Source organism: Equus przewalskii, chromosome 13 (assembly GCF_037783145.1).
Source record: "Equus przewalskii isolate Varuska chromosome 13, EquPr2, whole genome shotgun sequence".
In the NCBI taxonomy this organism is placed as follows: Eukaryota; Metazoa; Chordata; class Mammalia; order Perissodactyla; family Equidae; genus Equus; species Equus przewalskii.
The window spans coordinates 19420769-19442816 of NC_091843.1; the positions used below are offsets into that span (position 1 = coordinate 19420769).

The 22048-nt window shown below is 40.5% G+C and overlaps 1 long non-coding RNA gene across 2 annotated transcripts in view; it reads right to left on the minus strand.

Annotated features, from left to right (window-relative positions):
• Positions 1–22048, minus strand: part of LOC139075258 (uncharacterized) — a 47448-nt gene that overhangs the window by 23519 nt on the left and 1881 nt on the right. The window contains exons 2-3 of one of the 2 annotated variants that reach the window (XR_011525462.1): positions 6958–7059; positions 6345–6487 (exon numbers count right to left, since the gene is read on the minus strand). This is a non-coding gene — a long non-coding RNA (uncharacterized lncRNA). Of the gene's footprint in view, positions 1–6344; positions 6488–6957; positions 7060–22048 lie in introns of those variants that run through there. The other variant, XR_011525461.1, reaches the window with a different exon arrangement.

The window sequence follows — 22048 nt, forward strand, 5'->3', positions numbered from 1 at the left end:
GGAGCTCTATTTCGTGCAGACACTCGGGGATTCTAGGCTGATGGAATAGCCACTGTCTTGAACCTTCCTGATGGTTGTGGCCAAGGGAAAGGGCTCTGGAAGGCTGTAGGTTAGCAGTTACGTGCTCCTCCCGGCAGTGGACCTGTGTCCCTTCCGCTCAACCCCTGTGGCCAGAACTATGGCCCCACCAGCGCAAGAAGGTACGAAAGTTCAGTCTCCCTCCCGGGGTCTGGAAAGAGAACCTGTTGGCAGTGCTGATGACTACCACACCTCAGTGAAAGCAAGACAATTTTATTTACATGTTCAAAATTTGGGAGCATACCTGTGAATGACTCAAAACATACCAGTTGAGAACCTCTGGCTTAATTTGTTCCTTGTTCCAATATGCTGGGATAGTAGCGTTGTATAATGCCATCTGTATTTAAAATTTCTGTTTTTCGGTCATTTTTGTGATAGTTCCCAACTCACTGCCAGACTTTGGACTTAGGAAGACAAAGTTTAACTACCTAGTTTGTACTAGTGAAGAGAAAAGAGGAAAATAAGATTCAATTTCCCTTCTATTATACTTGATCAAAGTAAATGAGAAAATATCACATCTCTTATGGGCCCTTTTTAGGCCGCTTTTCCTGTCCGTTTAATGATTTCTACTGTTTTTCAGACTGCATGTGCATTTTCCCTCATGATCACTTTTCCCTTAAAAACTTTTATCACCTTGTGAACTTTGACATCAAAGTTAGTACTTAATCTAAACTTTCATACTAGTCATCAACATGTATTTCCACTGTGTGGTGTTTTTCATTTCATAAAACTCGTTCTAGTGATCTAAATCATGCTGTTTGCACGTCTCTTAAGGGTCTGATTTTTAAACATTGGACTGAACAACAGGCTCCTTGAGGTCCGTCCCTCATTAGGGCTTCAGTGTTTTAAGTATGCCTTGTTTCATGAGCATGTTCCATTGTAACACTGCTTTCCCTACAGGTTTTGTTATGATGTCAAATTGTGAATTTAATTGGTTAATGGGAAAGGAAAAATTGTGTAGTTTCCAAGTTTAAAGGGGGAATTTTTTCTAAGGCTGTGGTAATGGGACAAAGACCTTACAGAGATTTAAGCACTAATAAATTAATGTGCCAGTTTTGAAAAAAACAGCTTCAAGTAAGTTTTACACCCTATTTGCTTCCACTCTGGCTTTCCTGAGAATAGAGTTTCTCCATTTTTAGAATCACGGCAAGTTGAAGGTAAGAATTACAAGATTTTGGGGGCTGGCCCTGTGGCATAGTGGTTAAGTTCCTGTGCTCCACTTCAGTGGTCCAGATTTGTGGCTTTGGATCCCAGGCATGTACCTACACTACTCGTTAGCCATGCTGTGGCAGCGACCCACATACAAAGTGGAGGAGGATTGGCATAGATGTTAGCTCAGGGTTAATCTTCCTCAAGCAAAAAAAATATAAGTTAATAATTACAAGGTTTTGATTTTTTATAAATGCTTTGTTATTTTTAAAAATACTTTTTCTGGGGCCAGCCCCGTGGCTGAGTGGTTAAATTCGCGTGCTTCGCTTCGGCGGCCCAGGGCTTCACTGGTTTGGATCCTGGGCGCAGACATGGCACCGTTCATCAGGCCATGCTGAGGTGGCATCTCACATAGCACAACCAGAAGGACCACAACTAGAATATACAACTGTGTACTGGGGAGGTCTTTGGGGAGAAAAAAAAAAAGAGATTGGCAACAGATGTTAGCTCAGGTGCCAATCTTTAAAAAAAAAAAAATTTTCCTCCTGTTTTTCAACATTGCTTATTACTTGGAAAGTATTTAAAAAGAATAAAAGTCACTCGTAATCTCTCTTTTGGAATTAGTCTTTTCAAGTTACTTTTTTATTTGGAGATAGGAGAACTCCGCTATTGGCAAGCACACCCCAGGAGTCATTTTCACTTCTCTTTCTAAAGTCGACCATCTATCATTTAGCTTCTGAAATTCATACACATTCCAAACACTTGTGAAATTCATCAGTTCAGGCACACCTGTTTCTCCCACCTTTGAAGATAGAGAATGCTATGACTTTTCAAAATAAGGTTACATTTTATAGGTAGTACTTGCTTAGAAAATGATCAAAAATACTAGGGGCAGCTTATAGAACTGGTTATTCTTGTGGCCACTCAGGAAAATACTTCCTTTCTCTCTTCCAGTGGATTCATATTCGGTTGCAGTGTGGTTTCAGAGTAAAGGTAGGACATTTCTAGCGAAGACTGAGTAAACCCTTCCCTCACCCTCACTTCTACTATCCTGTTCATTTTCCTGGCTCTTACTAACACTGATATTGGTGTTCTTTTCCTATTTTGTGAAGGTTGGCTGTTTGACTCAATTTTTCTTTCTATTCGTGATAGATATAAACAACTCCTTTCTTTTCTGTTGTTTCATATGTTCTGAGGTAAGAGAGAATGGCTTCTGACTAGCTGGAAATGATAATCTCCGTGAAGGTACGAGAAATTCTGAGTCAATTCTAGATGGAATATTCAATTACTTTCCAAATGAGAACTTGGCAAAGTGAGGTCATCTCACTGAGTGGCATAAAGCCGGCTAGTTTCCTTTGTCAGTCCTTTCTCAGTCCCCTTGGGTTAGGGAAATAGCAGAAGGGGTGAGAAGAGTCTTGACTCAAGGCAGGAGCTCTGGGCTGTGATTTTTACTCTCATTCTAGCTGTGTGATCCTTGGCCAACCTTCATTTTTCTGGGCTTCAGCCTCATCTGAAAAAATGGTCTCTGATCTATCATTCTGCTCTTCAGATTTTGCCTGTCTGTATTTTTAATCTTGCCCACTGACTGACTGGTGAGCTTCGTATATTTTTTATGTGCTATGCCAAATACTAAACTTAGCTAAGATTTGATTTACCGCTGTGCTCTCAGTGCCTGGCACAGGATGGGAGCTTGCTAAATGTCTGCTGGGTGAACAAATGAACCTAGTGTGTGGCTCCTCGTATGAACCCCATAGTTCAAAGGTGGCAGAGACTTCTGCTGGTTCTAGAGGCAGAGAGCATAACACTATGTGCCAGCTGGATGAAGTCATTTTTGTGAGTGGATTGTCTTAACTGAATTCAGATACAGAACTGAGAGCTACTAGAACAGAGATTACAAACTTAGGACATTTAGGTAAAATCTGGGCTGATGTATTTTGCTTTGTTTTATGTTTGGACACAAAGGTACACTTCTAAGTGGTGTTTTAAAAAACATTTGAATTAATTGCCCACCATTTAAAAATTGCAAGAATATAAATACAAACTCAATTTCTAGCTTCTCTTGGAAAATGGGAAGATCTGGCCACATGAGGTTGCTCACTCCTGCCTGGCAATAGTGGGCAGGAGCTGAGGTGGGTTGAGTGGGGTTTCTAACTCACTCCAGATACCTTCCCCCCGCCCACCCGCTCTAGAAAATGAAATTGTTTTCATCAAACTCTTCTGTTTGCATGAGAGATGTTGTGATTACTGGGAAAGTTTGGCTTCTCATTTATTGAATATGAATAGCGTAGATGTTCTGTACTGATCACAGTGAAAAATATGAGAACCAGAAGCAGTGTGGGTAAATCTGATGTTCACTTGTGAAAGTGTAGAATCTGTATATTTTCATTTTTCTTTAATTCCAGTAGTCCAGTAAAAAAGAAAAGAAAAGAAAAATTGGTGACCAAGTGTTTCATTTAAATGTATTTTCAATTTAGGTCTATGCTTGAATTTTGCACTCTATGGTATTACCGTATTGTTACATGAACCTAGGCCGGTGTTTCTCCATCTTTGATGGATGTTGGGAGCAGGGAAGAAGCATGTGAAGAATGCAGATGCCTGGGCCCAACCCCACTGATTCTGATTGGATAAGTTTGGGATGGAGATTGAGCATCTGTTACCTTTTTACAAATTTTGCAGATGATTCTGATCCCATCAAAATGTGCGAACATTTGATGGAGAGCAAATAAGCCTGCTATTTTGGTGAGAGAGGGTTCCTTGTTTTTGGAACTATGGCTTTTATGGAAGATTCTTAGAGAAGAAATACACATGAAGACGCTCACCTCTAAGGAACATTTGTGGTTAAGGTTCGCAGCAGATGCAACAGTTTACAGGGTTTCTGCAGTGAAGCAGCAAGCCTGGCTGGCGTGCCAGTGCAGGCGCACCTGCAAGGTCTGACCTAATCTACCCACCATTTTGGTTGATTAACCACCCAGAAATGTTGGAAACTATTTATATTTGAAGGTAAAACATTGTCAGTTTTTTTCCCACAGCATACAGAATTAAAGAACCATATGGGGCCGGCCCCATGGTCGAATGGTTAAGTTCTCGCGCTCTGCTTCGGAGGTCCAGGCTTTCACCAGTTCAAATCCTGGACGTGGACATGGCACCGCTCGTCAGGCCACATTGAGGCGGTGTCCCACATGCCACAACTAGAAGGACCTACAACTAAAAAAATGTACAACTATGTACCAGGGGGCTTTGGGAAAAAAAGGAAAAATAAAATCTTTGAAAAAAAAAAACAGAATTAAAGAACCATAGAATTTTGGGAGTAAACCAGCCTTCAGAGTTCTAGATCTCTTGTCCTATTTTACAAGATAGCAAATTATTCAACTTGTCCAAGGCCACACAGTTGATGGCAAAGCTGGGCATAGTGCTTAGGGCTCCTGGATTCCAGTCTAGTGCTCTTTCTGTCATATCTGCTCATCTCAAAAAAATACCCAAATATCCATGTGTATCATGTCGCATTCAAGACAGCCATTTTATTAAATTTAAAAGTATTGTATGTGAGCTTTGGTGAGAAGGTGAAATAGAATTTCTGGGATATTATATTTAAAACTATCAATTTGACATAAAATTTTTGGTGAATTGTTTAAAGGGAAAACAGAGTAAATAAATAATAGTTGGGGTGCAGAATAAATCTTAATATATGGCAAGCCACAATCCATGAAGACGTGGAAGTTGGAAGCTGTTGGCTATAAAATGTCCTTGTATCATTTACTAGGAAAATGCACACTGTCTAGTTAGAGCCACAAATTGTGCTGACATGGGGTGACCCAGTTTGCAGGAAAAGCTGGGAAGTGTTTGAGATTGGGGAGGCAAGTTTTGGTTGAGAGAATTTTAAAATATAATACTGCTTCCTTCCCGAGATAAGCATTACATCTTTCTGAGAGGCAACGCAAAACGGACAGACAGATATAAACATTATAAACTCCTGTTTTCTCACGAGTTGTTGAATAAATCTTTTTCAAAGCCACTAGTCTTTCTTAAATCACCCCCAAACTCCTCCCTCTCCCTTTAAAAAAATGAAGCGCATTTTTTTACAGTTGTAAAAAACAAATGTTTTGTACAACTCCCACAGAAGTGAGCTCGAAAGCTGGAGCCTCTGCCTGCGTTCTCGAGTTGCTGACAGCGGAGGACCAATTTCTGAGTCCGTGTGTGTGAGGAGCGATGCTGACAAGGGAAGGTAGCCAATTCGCTGAGCTAATTTGTGTCATGAGAACATTTAAGACTTTCAATCTGTATTTTACGGGCCGAGAGCCTGCCTTCATGCTGTCGCCATATATCTTACGTTACGGGTTTAGGTTTTTGTAGTTTCTTCCACAGTTAAGAAAAAAATAAATAGCCTGAAGAAATGGGACCTAAGAACTGCATCTGTGCCTGGAGTGGACAGCAGCAACCAAAGGCCACCTGGTAATCTGGGGGGAAGGAAAAACCAACTTTTAAGAAATCTTTCTATAAGAAAGGACAGAAAGTGGTGTTAACTGCTTAGAAAAAGAATATTTTTAATGACATATGGAGCAGACACATACTTCATAAGTCCCAAATCCAAACACAAACTAACATTCTGCTTAGTCAAATGCACGTGCATACACAGCACATCATACTTTGAAGACAGAAGTGGACGAGTTCAGTGAACTCAGGTGTGGTGTGACTCGTTTAGAATCGGATCAGAAGGCGCAGTTACTAGCACACCGTCACAGGACATGGACTTTGAGGGTCCCCCACTATCCACCCTGGCCTGGGGGTGAGGGGACCAGTGTGTGCGTAATCATTCTCACTGAATCAGCCAATCTTTCTAGACTACTACCGCGTGTTTAAAGAGATTTAAACAGAGTCTGAGAACTAGGGAGCTGTCTCGCCTCCCTTTCCCCTTAGGCTTTGACCCCAAGACCTTGTGAACCCTGCATTCTAGGTAGCTCATGGTCCGTGTTTTCCAAACATCTGACGTGTTTATCCAAAAGAAGCACTACATCCTTTTTTCTGATATTCTCCAACAAAATACCAGCTAACACTTGCCCTGTGCCAGGTACTCTTTTGATCTCTTTACACAAAATCACCCCTTAACTCCTTACACCCACCTGTTGGCGTAGGTATTATGGTCCACATTTTCCAGATGAGGAAACTGAGGCACAGAGGCGTTCAATGATGTGCTTGAAGTCCAAAGTGGTACCTGGGCACTCTGGCTTCAGAGTCTGCTTAATCATCACATTATGGTGTGTCCCTATTCACAGACACAGGTTTTTCAGAGTTTTTCATTCTTATACTTAAAATTGGCAGAGGTCGTAAGGAAGCCATCTTAGGGACTCCTCCTGGACACTCCTATGGGCTGGGTACTTTGCAGGTTTCATTCTTTCAATAGCCATCACAGGTGGTCTCCATCAAACCCACCTCTGTTCTTGGATACGGACAACGGATGCTTTCTCAGTTCTGTGTAAAGTGCTGTTGAAATGTAGCTTCAACCAGTATCCCACCCCACATCCTTTCGCCCCCAATTAACTTACCTTCCCTACGTCCCCATGGCATCTAATCAACACATATTTGTAAGTAACTCCTAGGCCCCGAATGTGGGCTCCATGCCTGGGACAGTCCTGCCCTCGTAAAGCTCTCAGAGTCCATTTGAGGACGCATAATTAAATAACACCAATAAAGTGCAATGAGCTCCTTGACAGGGAGCCCAACTTCTCCACTCACCTGTGGCTGTTTGTGAAGTCCATCGTTCCTAAGTCCAAAGTGACTAAGGACAGGTTTAAGCTTGTCACTCCTGGATTCATTTGCCATCGAAAGTGAGACAACCTTCAAAATTTAAAATACAGTCATCCCTCAGTATGGGGGGGGATTGGTTCCAGGACCCCTGCAGATGCCCAGATCTGCAAATACTCAAGTTCCTTACATAAAATGGCACAATATTTGCATATCACCTACACACAGCCTCCCATATACTTTAAATCATCTTTAGATTACTTATAATACATAATGTAAAGGCTATGTGAAAAGTTGTTATACTGTGTTTCTTAGGGAATAGTGCAACAATAAAGTCTGTGCTTGTTCAGTACGGACACAGCCATCGTGGGCCTTCAATCTGTGGTTGGTTGAATTCGAGGATTCAGAACCCATGGATATGGAGGGTCGACTATAGCTTTCTTGCCTTCTATGGGCATATTTACCCCCAAAGACCAGATTTATCAACACTGTGGAGACAGGTACTTGGAATCATAGAGTCCCGTAGTGTATTGGTTCTCAAACTTTGTTGCATATTGTAATCCCCTGGGGTCCTACCCCTAGACATTCTGGTTCACCTGGGCTAGGGTGACACCTCGGCATCAGAATTCTGAAAAGCTTCCTAAGGGATTCCTGTGTGCACCAAGGTTTGGAAATCATAGCGTCCAAGAGATCAGCACTCGCTGCTGCTCTATGACTTTGATGCTTTGCAGATAGCCCCCGATGAGCCTGGGACCTTTTTACCCAGTGTCGCGGGATGGTGGCATGATTGCCTCCCAGACTGATCTTGCATTCTCAATGCCCAGGCTTCTCTGCGATCAGCCTCAGGCGAGCTGGTCTCTGCTGCGCTGCCAACCTCCTGACTCAGACTTGGCAAACTCGCACCCAGGGGCTAAATCCGACTGGAAACTTTGTTTGCTTTGCCTGGACAGTGTTTCCAAAAAATCTGAGCTAACATCTAAAAATTTGGAGATTTCACATAAAAAGTCTGGATTCCTGAGTTCTCTAGAAAAATTGAAAGATCCAAGCCCATTCCCACTGTAATATTCAACAGGAATTTGGGGGCTCCTGCCCTTAAACCAACATCTACTCCCCATCACCACCCCCTAGTTCAACAGACCCTACCCAGACCCCCTTCATTTATATTTATACTACCTGTGACCCCTGCAGGCTACATACCCAGGAATTACTCCTTTTTTTTTTTTTAGGGAGATTAGCCCTGAGGTAACATCTGCTGCCAATCCTCCTCTTTTTGCTGAGAAGGCTGGCCCTGAGCAACATCCGTGCTCATCTTCCTCTACTTTATATGTGGGATGCCTACCACAGCATGGCTTGCTAAGTGGTGCCATGTCCACACCCAGGATCCGAACCGGCGGATCCCAGGCCACTGAAGCAGAAGGTGCACACTTAACTGCTGCACCACCGGGCTGGCCCCAGGAATCACTCCATTTTGACTGCTTTTGCTCGCCTTTTGCTGAGTATTGATTACATATGCACATGGTTTGCTTCCGGCTTGAATAGTTTCTACTAAGGTAGTGCTTATCTCTCTCTCTCTCACACACACACACACCACTTCCCAGGTTTATTATCCTACTTCTGTATTCACTATTTCAGATCACTTCCACCTCTTTCTCCTTTTATACCTTCCTGACAGGATAGGGTTAGCAGGGTTGTCAAAACATTGCAAAATTAAGCAGAAACCAAAAAGTGTCTGGTAGACCAGGTTCTCAAATTCAAACGCTTACAGAGGTCAGGCTGGGGACCACAGAGACCTGAAAAGCTGTTGCTCTATCTGCGGGACTACCCTCTAGATAATAAGGCTCATTAGAACATTTTAGGATGATGGACATGTTCTGTATCTGCCCTGTCCCACCTGGTAGCCACCAGCCACATGTGCCTATTGAGCACTTGAAATGTGGCCAGTGAGACTGAGGAACTGAATTTTAAATTTTACTCAATTTTTATTAATTTAAATTTAAATAGCCACATTTGGCTAGTGACTACAATATTGGAATGAGTCTAGCTGGTAATGAGCTGGCTGAGCAGAAGTGAATGTGGGTCCACTGTGGCCAGCTATTCCAATTTTTCCAAAGCATTCAGGAATCCATATTTCTAATGAAATCTCTTCCATTTAAAATGTTTGCTTGGGGGGTGAGCTCTGTGGCTGAGTGGTTAAAGGTCTGTATCCTCCAGTTCGGTGGCCAGGGTTGGCAGGTTTGGATCCCAGCTGCGGACCTACTCATCTGCCACGCTGTGGTGGCATCCCACATAAAAAGTAGAGGAAGATCATCGTGGATGTTACCTCAGGGCTAATCTTCCTCAAGCAAAGAGGAAAAAGAAAAGGAGGATTGGCAAAGGATGTTAGCTAAGGGCAAATTTTCCTCACAAAATAAATAAATAAATAAATAAAATGTTGGCTCGAGGCTGGCCCGGTGGCATAGTGGTTAAGTTTGCATGCTCTGCTTCAGCAGCCTGGGGTTTGTGGGTTCAGATCCTGGGCTCGGACCTACACACTGCTCATCAAGCCATGCCGTGGCAGCATCCTACACATGAAATAGAGGGAGATTGGTATAGGTGTTAGCTCAGCGACAATCTTCCTCAAGCAAAAAGAGGAAGTTCGGCAACAGATGTTAGCTCAGGGCCAGTCTTCCCTACCAAAAAAAAAAAAAGTGGCTCCATTTTTAAAATGTTGTGAAAGCTAAACAAAACACATTGATGGGATGAATCATGGTCTGTGACCACCCATGCATGTCCTCCACTCATTTAATTAATGAACATCCAAGGGCAAGGAGAAAAACTCCTTGCATATGTGTCAGTAGAAAGCAAAAGGCATAGTTAATGTGTTATTGCCCTGAAATTTAATCTTACTTGCACCAAGGAAAGTTTGTTGGTTGAAAGCTTATCAGTGGTAGAGTTTATATACATCCTATCCTGTGAAAGCATGTAACAAGGACACGTAGGCTGAGACATAATGAATGAAGAGAAGGTCTTCAGATGAGAGGAAACATCAAGGGCAAAGACCCAGAGGCAAGAGAGGACATAACTAGTTGGAAACTTAAAGATGTTTTATGTGTCTGCTCTGTCCAATATGGCTGCCACTACCCATGTGTGGCTATTCAAATTTAAATTTAAATAAAATTTCAAAAATTAAAAATTCAGTTCCTCAGTCACATTAGCCACATTTTAAGTGCTCAATAGCCGTGTGTGGTAGTGGCTGCCATATTGGACCTTGCAGATACAGAACATGTGCATCATTGCACAAGTCTACAGAGAAGCCCTAGAGCTGAGAGGGTGGAGGAGATAAAGGCAAGGGGTGGGGAGGAGTATTGTGAGAGAGGCCAGACAGATCCTTACAGATGTGACCATGAGATCCTGAAGGGGCTGGTGTGTTACATGAGGAAGTTTGGACTTTGAGCTGAAGATCTGTCTTTTAGGAAGCTCATGCTGGTACTGTGTGGAAAATGGATTGGAAGGAGGACGAGAGCGGATGTCGGAGACCTGATAAGAGGCTGTGGTAGTGCAGGTAAGAGATGAGGATGCCCCAGCAGTCAGCATCCATCACCCACTTCAGCCTGCTTGGTCCAGGACCTATAGTACATTCATCACTTGCAGCACCAGGTATAGAAAACTCACTCAAAATAACCCTAATTCTCCAGTCAAGGAAACTGAGGTTCATAGTGGTAAAACAAATTAAAGTCACAGAGCACACCACTAGTAAGTTCCAGAACTACGAATTTAATCCACGGCTGTTTAGTTCCAAAGCCTGATATTATTTTTTATTTTTATTTTCTTTCTATCCAATGCTCACATCAGCTTCCCTCACATCCAGAGAGTCACTCTCTCCAACTGCAATCTCACCAGCACTCCATTTTCTGTACCTTTTACAATGAGGAGAATTACATTTCAGAGCATTTTTTTCTATAGCCAGGTTCTTCCATTCCAAATTAAGGGTAGTCACAGCTGGTTGCTTGGGTTCTATGCCAGAACCCAACATGGAGAAAAGTCTTTTGTATGTTATATTAAGTGTGTCAGCTTTTATAAAAATATGTGTGCCTTTGAGGAATTCTCCAGACATCTGGGGAATTTAAGCTAGTAATTTATAATAGATTTCCTTGACTAGCATGAAAATTCCCTCATGAAAAGAGTGGGGCTCTCTCTCAAACTGCATGCACAGTGGAAAGAAACTTAGCTGAGACCTTGAAATTCTCAAGCCTCTAGGTGCAAGTTTGTTTATTTTGCTCTTTTTTCATTTGTTTTTCAATAAATAAGGCACTTAAAAATGCCTTAAAATCAATTTTCTCTTTTTTTGGTGACTTTTATTTTGATAACAGTCGTTTCTGCAGATATATAGTCGTTTCTCCACGTCCTCTGGCGATTGGGTCCAGGACCCCCCCGCCCCCCCCCGCCCCCCCCCCCCCCCCCCCCCCGCAGATACCAAGCTCCCCGGATGCTCACATCCCTTACAGGAAATGCAATATTTCCATATAACCTAGTACATCTTCCCATATGCTTTAAATGGTCTCTCTACTACGGATAATACCTAATACATTATAAATGCTATGTGAATAGGTGTTATTCTGTATTGTTTGCAGAATAATGATAAGGAAAAACGTCTGTACATGTTCAGTACTGACGCAACCATTGCAGGCCTTTCAATACGTAGTTGGCCGAATTCTAGGATGTGGAACCGCAGATACGCAGGGCCAACTGCAATTTCAAACATACAGAAAACTTGCTAGAATACTACAAAGAACCTCCGTGAACTCTGTACCTGTTGTTAACATTTTGCCACATTTGCTTATCATTTTCTCTGTCCACACACACGCACGCGCACGCACATTATTTTTTGAACCACATGAGTAAGCTGCAGACGTAAGGAAGCTTTATCCCTAAATATTTTAGTGTATATTTCCTAAGACAAGGACATTCTCTTACATAATCACAGTAAAATGATCAAAACAGGAAATTTAACACTAGTACAGTGTCATTATTTAATACACAGTATCTAATTCACAGGATTGTTCAAATTTCACCAATTATCTGCATCACGTCCTTTATAGGTATTTACAACTCCTTCCTTCCCCCACACCCTGTGCAGAATTAAATCCAGGATTATGCATAATGTTCAATGGTCATATCTCTTCAATCTCCTTAACCTGGAACAATTCCTCATGCTTTTTTTTTTTTTTTTGATGTAATAACAGAGATTAGCTTACATTCAAGAGTTTTTTGTTTTTTTTAAAGTTAATTTTTATTGAGTTAATGATAGGTTACAATCTTGTGAAATTTCAGTTGTACATTATTGTCTGTCAGTCGTGTTGTAGGTGCACCCCTTCACCCTTTGTGCCCACCCCCCAACCCCCCTTTCCCCTGGTAGCCACTAATCTGTTCTCTTTGTCTACATGTTTAAATTCCTCATATGAGTGGAGTCATACAGAGATTGTCCTTCTCTATCTGGCTTATTTCACTTAACATAATTCCCTCAAGGTCCATCCATGATGTTGCAAATGGGACGATTTTATTCTTTTTTATGGCTGAGTTGTATATATATACCATATCTTCTTTATCCAATCACCTGTTGATGGGCATTTAGGTTGCTTCCATGTCTTGGCTATTGTAAATAATGCTGCAATGAACATTGGGGTGCATAGGACTTCTGGAATTGCTGACTTCAAGCTCTTTGGGATAGAGCATCCCAGTAGTGGGATGGCTGGGTCATATGGTATTTCTATTTTTAATTTTTTGAGGAATCTCCATACTGTTTTCTATAGTGGCTGTACCAGTTTGCATTCCCACCAGCAGTGTTTGAGTGTTCCTTTTTCTCCACAACCTCTCCAACATTTGTTACTTTTTGTTTTGGTTATTTTTGTCATTCTAATGGGTGTAAGGTGATATCTTAGTGTAGTTTTGATTTTCATTTCCCTGATGATCAGTGATGCTGAACATCTTTTAATGTGCCTATTGGCCATCCATATATCTTCTTTGGAGAAATGTCTGTTCATGTCTCCTGCCCATTTTTTGATTGGGTTGTTTGATTTTTTGTTGTTGAGTTGTGTGAGTTCTTTATATATTATGGAGATTAACCCTTTGTTGGATATATGACTTGCAAATACTTTTTCCCAGTTAGTGGGTTGTCTTTTTGTTTCAATCCTGTTTTCCTTTGACTTGAAGGAGCTCTTTAGGCTGATGAAGTCCCATTTGTTTATTCTTTCTATTGTTTCCCTTCTCTGAGAAGACATGGTGTCCAAAAAGATCCTTTTAATACTGATGTCAAAGAGTGTACTGCCTACATTTTCTTCTAGAAACCTTATGGCTTCAGGTCTTACCTTTAGGTCTTTGATCCACTTTGAGTTTATTTTGGTGAATGGTGAAAAAGAATGGTAAATTTTCACTCTTTTACATGTGGCTGTCCAGTTTTCCCAGCACCATTTGTTGAAGAGACTTTCTTTCCTCCATTGTAGGCCCTCAGCTCCTTTGTCAAAGATTAGCTGTCCATAGATGTGTGGTTTTATTTCTGGGCTTTCAATTCTGTTCCATGATCTGTATGCCTGTTTTTGTACCAGTACCATGCTGTTTTGATTACTGTAGCTTTGTAGTATGTTTTGAAGTCAGGGATTGTGATGCCTCCCGTTTTGTTCTTTTCTCTCAGGATTGCTTTAGCTATTTGGGGTCTTTTGTTGCCCCATACGAATTTTAGGATTCTTTGTTCTAATTCTGTAATGAATGTCATTGGGATTCTGATTGGGATGGCGTTGAATCTGTAGATTGCTTTAGGTAGAATGGACATTTTAACTATGTTTATTCTTCCAATCCATGTGCATGGAATGTCTTTCCATCTCTTTATGTCATCATCCATTTCTTTCAGAAAAGCCTTGTAGTTTTCGTTGTATAGGTCTTTCACTTCCTTAGTTAAATTCACCCCGAGGTATTTTATTCTTTTTGTTGCAACTGTGAATGGTATTGTGCTCTTGAGTTCTTTTTCTGTTAGTTCATTATTAGAGTATAGAAATGCTACTGATTTATGTAGGTTGATTTTATACCCTGCAACTTTGCTGTAGTTGCTGATTATTTCTAAAAGTTTTCCAATGGATTCTTTGGGGTTTTCTATATATAAGATCATGTCATCTGCAAACAGCGAGAGTTTCACGTCTTCTCTCTCTATTTGGATTCCTTTTATTCCTTTTTCTTGCCTAACTGCTCTGGCCAAAACCTCCAGTACTATGTTAAATAAGAGTGGTGATAGAGGGCATCCTTGTCTCGTTCCTGTTTTCAGGGGGACGGCACTCAGTTTTTTCCCATTGAGTATGATGTTGGCTGTGAGTTTGTCATATATGGCCTTTATTATCTTGAGGTAGTTCCCTTCTATCCCCATTTTGTTCACAGTTTTTATCATAAATGGCTGTCGGATCTTGTCAAATACTTTCTCTTTACCTATTGAGATGATCATGTGGTTTTTATTCCTCAATTTGTTGATGTGGTATAGCACGTTGATTGATTTGTAGATGTTGAACCATCCCTGTGTCCCTGGTATGAATCCCACTTGATCATGATGTATGATCCTTTTGATGAATTGCTGAATTCAGGTTGCCAAAATTTTGTTGAGAATTTTTGCATCTATGTTCATCAGCAATATTGGCCTGTAGTTCTCCTTTTCTGTGCTGTCCTTGTCGGGCTTTGGTATCAGCGTGATGTTGGCTTCATAGAATGTGATAGGAAGTATTCCATCCTCCCTAATTTTTTGGAATAGCTTGAAAATGATAAGTATTAAATCCTCTCTGAAAGCTTGGTAGAATTCCCCAGGAAAGCCGTCTGGTCCTGGGGTTTTATTCTTTTGGATGCTTTTGATTGCTATTTCAATCTCTTTCCTTGTGATTGATCTGTTCAGATTGTCTGCTTCTTCTTGACTTAGCTTTGGGAGATTATAGGAGTCTAAGAATTTATCCATTTCTTCTAGGTTATCCATTTTGTTGGCATATAGTTTTTCATAGTATTCTATTATAATCCATTGTATTTCTGTGGAGTCTATTGTTATTTCTCCTCTTTCATTTCTGATTTTGTTTATTTGAGCTTTCTCTCTTTTTTTCTTTGTAAGTCTGGCTAGGGGTTTGTCAATTTTTTTATCTTCTCAAAAACCAGCTCTTTGTTTCACTGATCCTTTCTACTGCCTTTCTTGTTTCAATAGCATTTATTTCTGCTCTGATTTTTATTATTTCTCTCCTTCTGCTGACTTTGGGCTTTGTTTGTTCTTCTTTCTCTAATTCAGTTAGCTGTAGTTTAAGATTACTTATTGGGGATTTTTCTTGTTTGTTAAGATGTGCCTGTATTGTGATGAACTTCCCTCTTAATACAGCTTTTGCTGTATTCCATGTAAGCTGGTATGGCACGTTATCATTTTCGTTTGTCTCCAGATATTTTTTGATTTCTCCTTTAATTTCTTCAATGATCCATTGCATGTTCAATAGCACATTGTTTAGTCTCCACATCTTTGTGCCTTTCTCAGCTTTTTTCTTATAATTAATTTCTAGCTTTATAGCATTATGAACAGAGAAGATGCTTGTATTATTTCAATTTTTTAAAATTTATAGAGGCTTGCCTTGTTTCCCAACATATGGTCTATCCTTGAGAATTTTCCATGTGTGCTTGAGAAGAATGTGTATTCTGCTGTTTTTGGATGAAGTGTTCTATATATGTCTATTAAGTCCAACTGTTTTAGCTTTTCGTTTAGCTCCACTGTTTCCTTGTTGATTTTCAGTCTGGATGATCTGTCCGTTGTTGTGAGTGGGGTGTTGAGGTCCTCCAGGATTATTGGGTTATCTTTGATATCTTCTTTTTGGTTTGTTAATAGTTGCTTTATGAACTTTGGTGCTCCTGTGTTGGGTGCATAGACATTTATAAGCATTATTTCTTCTTGATGAAGTGTCCCTTTGATCATTATATACTGGCCCTCTATGTCTCTCTTTACCTGCTATATCTTGAAATCTGCTTTGTCTGATATAAGTATTGCGACATCTGCTTTCTTTTGTTTTCCATTAGCTTGGAGTATTGTCTTCCACCCCTTCACTCTGAGCCTGTGTTTGTCCTTGGAGCTTACGTGTGTTTCCTGGAGGCAACAAATTGTTGGATCTTGTTCTTTAATGCATCTTGCCACTCTGTGTCTTTTTATTGGAGAGTTCAATCCATTTACATTGAGGGTGAGTATTGATGCATGAGGGCTTAAGGCTGTCATTCTGTTGCTTGTCTTCTGGTTTTCCTGCATTTCCTTTGTTTCTCATCCTGTGTGTTTTAGCCTACCCATTGACTTCTGCAATTTCTTATGCTGGGTTTCTTAGCTTTTTCCTTATTTATTTTTGTGTCTCTGTTCTGTTTTTTAATTTAGTGACTACCCTGAAGTTTGTATTCAGAATCTCACGGATAACATAGTCCATTTTCTGGTGGTCTCTTACTTCCTTAGCCTAGACTGTTTCAGTCCCTTTCCTCCTCCCCTCCTAAGTTATTATTTTCATCTCTTCATCCAATTTGTGTTGTGAGTTTGTGGTAAGAGTGATAAGATTGTCTTTGTTTTTGGTGATTTCCTTCCCTTTGTCCTAATGCTATAGTTGAATATTTGCTATCCTATTCTGATTCGACTATTTGTCTCCTTACTCTGTGTTTTGTGACCGCTATCTCCCTCTTTTCTTTTTTCAGGTATGAGAGCCTTCTTCAGGATTTCTTGTAGGAGGAGTCTTGTGGCTATGAAGTCCCTCAGCTTTTGTTTGTCTGGAAAAGATTTAATTTCTCCCTCATATCTGAAGGATATTTTTGCTGGATAGAGCATTCTTAGCTGAAGATTTTTATCCTTTAAAGTTTTGAATATGTCATTCCAATCTCTCCTAGCTTGTAAGGTTTCTGTAGAGAGATCCACTGAAAGTCTGATAGGGGTTCCTTTGTAGGTTATTTTCTTCTGCCTTGCTGCCCTGAGCATTCTTTCTTTGTCATTCATTTTTGCAATTTTTACTGCTATATGCCTTGCAGTAGGTCTTTTTACATTGACATATCTGGGAGATCTGAAAGCTTCCTCCACACACATTTCTCTCTCAATCCCTAGATTTGGGAAGTTCTCTGCTATTATTTCTTTGAGCATGCTTTCTGCTCCATTTTCTTTTTCCTCGCCCTTGGGAAAACTGATGATTCTTAAGTTGCATTTTCTCATTGAGTCGGCTATTTCTCGGAGAGTTTTTTTAGTCTTAGTTCTCTTTCTTCCTCTGTCTGGAGCCACTCAACCTGTATATCTTTGATTACGCTGATTTGCTCCTCTATGGTGACCACATGGGCATTCAGGGAATCCGTGTTCTGTGTTATCTGATCCATTGTATTTTTCATCTCTAGTATTTCTGATTGGTTCTTCTTTATAGTTTCAATCTCTTTTGTGAAGTAGCTCCAGAACTCGTTGACTTGTTTCTCTATATTTCCCTTTACCTCATTGAGTTTTTTGATGATAGCTATTCTGAATTCACTATCGTTTGATTTACCTATTTCCAAGCCCTCAGGACATAATTCTGTGTTTTTATTCTTTTCTTTCTGGTCTGGAGCTTTTATAAATTGCTGGATGGTAGAGGAGCAGATTTTCCGCATAATGCTATTATTTGGTTGCAGTTACAGCCTGTTGCCACTAGATGGGGGTCGAGAATCCGATATTATGAGCCCTCTGCCTTCAGCTGAGATGGCAGTGCACAGCATGGGTTGGGGGCGGGGCACTTTCTCTTGTGCACAGACCCAGGTTTCCCATCAGCTCTGGCTCTCTGGTTTCCTGGGGCCTTGGCTTATTGGGGTCCCCTCACATGAAAGCTTTCCCCTGTTAGAGGGCTTCCGTCTGGGCAGCACTGGCCCTGGGAGTCCAGGACAATCCCCTGGATGCGTGGCCCCTCCCCCACTCCTTCCCTGTTGGAGCCTCCTGTGGCAGTGATCCCAGTCTTTAGGGGAGGGAGCGAAGTTCTCTCTTACCCCATTCCAGCACCCCCCAGGGGGTTCCAGCCTCTCTGCCCTCTGTCATTTGGCTGCTGTGGGTCTCTGAGGATTCACGTGCTATTAGGATATTTTTTTTTGGAATGTGGTTGCTCCTTTTTGTTGTATGTTGGAAGGGAGAGAGTCCTGTGCGAGCTCACTCCACTGTGATGCTGATGTCACTCCTCCTCTTACTTTTCTGACTTTCATGACATTTATGTTTTTTAAGAGAAAAACATAATGACAGCAATATATTATAGATTATGTATAGATTTGTATGCAGAGATTTATACATAATCTCTAATTTATACATAAATCTATGTGTTTAATATATTAATATAATATCTACTATAGAATATATACTGAATATTCTCGTGAATTCTTACATAATATATAATTTATTGGGAAGAAATCTTCGAATGAAAGGGAACAGCAAGGGCAAAGAACCTAAAGAAATTCCTTGTATCTGCTCTGCCCAATATGGTAGCTATAGTGAACACTTATACATATAATTGTTGTATGGATTATAGATGATGTAAGAATTCATGAGTCCATATTAATAAATAAATAAAAACATAAATAAATAATAAAATAGAGAAAGCCCTTCTTTCTGTAAAACAATGAAACTATAGAAAGGAATGACAGAATTAGAGAATTACCATTTTGCAACCATTATGGTAATAATTGATTCAAGCAAGAATTATCAATGGATACTAAAACTGTGGATAAAAGTTTGAAGAGGAAAAAGATATTTATATAGCCCCAAAATATTGCCCCACGAATCATTTATTAATTAGAAAGTAAAAGACAATAACTTTATAGTGGATAAACATGGAGGATATCATTTTAACCAAGCAGCCAAAGTTAGTGCCACCAGTGACAGAACAAACCGTCCTCATTTGCCTCTTTATATGATGCACTAAGGAGGGCACAACTTCACTTATGTGGTATTCCTGTTAAAAAATAAATCTATTCACGAGGAAACAGACAAACCCAAACTGAGGGATATTGTACAAAATAACGTTTGCTCTTTAATGAAAAAGTTGCTCAAATTGTGTTGCATCAAAAGTTGCATTATCGAAGAACACCACTAGATGCCACTGTGGCTTTGCAAGTAGCACAACTTTTATCCACGTTAAAGAACATCAGTTCCTTTGTAGGCTGCCTCCTTACTTTGACACCTTTGTGCACTGGACACATTTACCCAATTCCAACACATATAGCTTTGGGGAAGCTTCCAAGTTAAATAATGGTAAAAGCAGTGGAGGGGGAGGCAGCAGGCTGAGATTAAAGCCTGTCTTGGCCATTGCAAGCTTGTCTCCGGGCCTTGGTGTCCTCGGGTGTAAAATGAGGGGATTTGGTTGTTTGCTCCAACTCTCCTTTAGCTCTGCCAGTCTATGATTTCACGCTGATATTTTCTTAACTAAAATTGTTTCCGTCCTCCTTAACAAGACTTTTGCCCAACTGCGTTGGACCCACTACTGGTCTTTGCTTTTTCCTACAGTACTCTAACTTACCCAATGCTTGTCTTTAAGTTGACTCGGTTTTTAAAAATGTAAATAAAGAAAAAAATTTATAGGCCGATCACAAATGGAAACCAGTTCACTTGCCATAAATAGAAGGCAGCCGCAAAAAGAAATATAATAAAAACTACATAGCGTCATTAAATTCGAGCTACATATATTGTCTGCCAAAGCCTCAGAGCCTGTGGCCTGCTCTGTTTTTCTTTTTTAATGGGAGGTGCTAAAGAGAAGTTGAAGACAGGCTAGCCCTGAGACCTTCCTCTTGATGGAAGCAAAAGAAGTGAGACTGGGAAGGGATCCTTCTGTCTGTGCAGTTCACTATTATTTAATCCGGTATCCACAAAACCAACCACAATACTTCGTATGCCATTTAAACCAGTCCCGTGCTTTCATGAGCTGTCCTAAGTTATATTATTCCCTTTCCTACTTTGAACTCCTGATTCTTCAATATTTCTAATAGACCGGAAATCACACATTATTGTTTTCTTCAATCTGTATTTAAGCTTTCATTTTATTTTGATACTCCTTTCCGTTTCGTATCAGTTTAGCTTCCCTTTAGCGTTTATTTCAATTTGCTTTTACATTCAGTCTTCTTCCATTTAAGACGTTAACGCCCTTTTTAACAGAGGAGATGATATATACCCCTCTGCTGTCAATGTCAAAGCAATTATGTGCCATCAAATGGCTTGTGATTTGGCATCTTCTCCTGATAAAGGCTTATGATAGATAGGATGTGGCAGAGGTCAGGAATTCTGCTGGGTACAACCTGAGGGTATGCTTCAAATTGCTTGAGCTTTACCCAAATCCCCTAGGACACAATCAGAAAACTGGTCCCCTTCAATTTTGGTGCAGAGCTTTTGTCTTCATTCTTCACAAGGATTCAGAGTGAAGACATCCAGGGCTGAGCCCCCTAATTGCTCGCTTTACTCCCTCACGTTAGTGTAGCCCTCTCCTGCTTTGTATAATCTGTTATCATCACTAATTTGCTGGCTACAATTAGCATAGGGGATTGTATAGGAGTAGAGACAATTTCTTAGCTGGCCAATGTTACTAAATAATTTAAAAAGGGGAAGACAAAGAATTTCCATCAATTACGTTTTGTTTTCTTAAGGCCTGTGTTGCCATTAAGGAAAACCATTCTAAGGTAAGAAAAACAGGAAATTCGTAGAGATCAATACATCAATTATTTCCCACATTATAAAAGTCATTTTTTCGTAACTTTCTTTTCTTTGGCGAGGTGCTTTAATTTGCCATTAGAAGCCCAAAAGCTGAGAAGTCATTTTCACTGTTCAACAAAACAGATGCTTTTTGTCTTGCATGAAGCACTGTTCCCATCAGCAAAAAAAAAAAAAAAAAAAAAAGACAACCAAAAAAAACTAGAGAGATTTCTTTTCAGAAGAAATTTTCATAAAAAGGTTGATTCTGAATCAATAGAAACTTTTTTTTCTATAGTAAATTCTATAGAACTATGCTCTTACCACCCACCCACCCCAATTCAGAGTAAGAACTGTTTTTCCCTTTTCTGTTCTCAGGTTCATTGCTGTAGCCATGCTCCAATTTAAACCAGAGTGAGCGGATATTATAAGATTTCACGAGATTCACTAAATACACTAATGAAAATCAAATATGAAGCACGATTATTTTCTGGTGAGAGACTTACTTGAGATTTGCTAAAGAGTTCTTCAGTTTTCCTGTTGCCACATTTGTTCTTGATGTTGATGAATGTTTATGATTCCATTATCCTCTTTATGTTTACAGATTCTTACCCCCTATCCCCGCCCAACATTCACTGAATTGTTTTATTATGTGTTGACATCAGTGTTAATGGATGATGGTATTCTGGCAGAGTCTCCTTCCAAGGTTTGCTGAATATCACTAGTAAGTGTACTTTGAGCCCGTTTCTGGAACTGTATCCCCACTATACCGCCAGGGCTGCAAATTATACTTCAGTTCATTGTTTCAAAGTGTCTAGAGCCAACATGTCTGTTTGAGATACTGAGCCGAGTATTGTCTTCCCAGCACATCTATAACTATTGATTCCTATGAGAGAGGCTTAATTATATTTGCGCTTATCTTAGGACCACAGCATCGAAAGAGGCTTTAAAGATCCCTTCATCCCATCTGGTGCCCGGGTCCCTACCATATCAGCCTTCTCTGGTGCAAGTAATAGAAACCAACTCTGGGCAAGTTAAACCAAAAAGGGTATTTACAGTATTAATAAAATGCGGCTCACGAAATTTAAAAATAAAATAGCCAAAGAACCAGCTTCTGCAGGGTCAGAAACCATATGGACTCTGGGGATCTAGGAAGTGCATACTAATTGGCAGTGTCTTTAAAAGTTAACCAGTGGTGACTCCTACGGGATATTTGGGGGAGCTTAAACTCCCCCTCACCCTGATTCTTAGGCTGGGCAGCTGAGACTTCTTACCCTTATTCCAAATGCCATGTGAAAGTAGTTTCAAGCTGGCCCGGAAATCCTGCCATCGAGCCGAATGCCACCCCCTCGCTTCTACACAGAAATGCTAAGGCCGCCCCTGAGACAACCGCTAGGGGGCATCAGC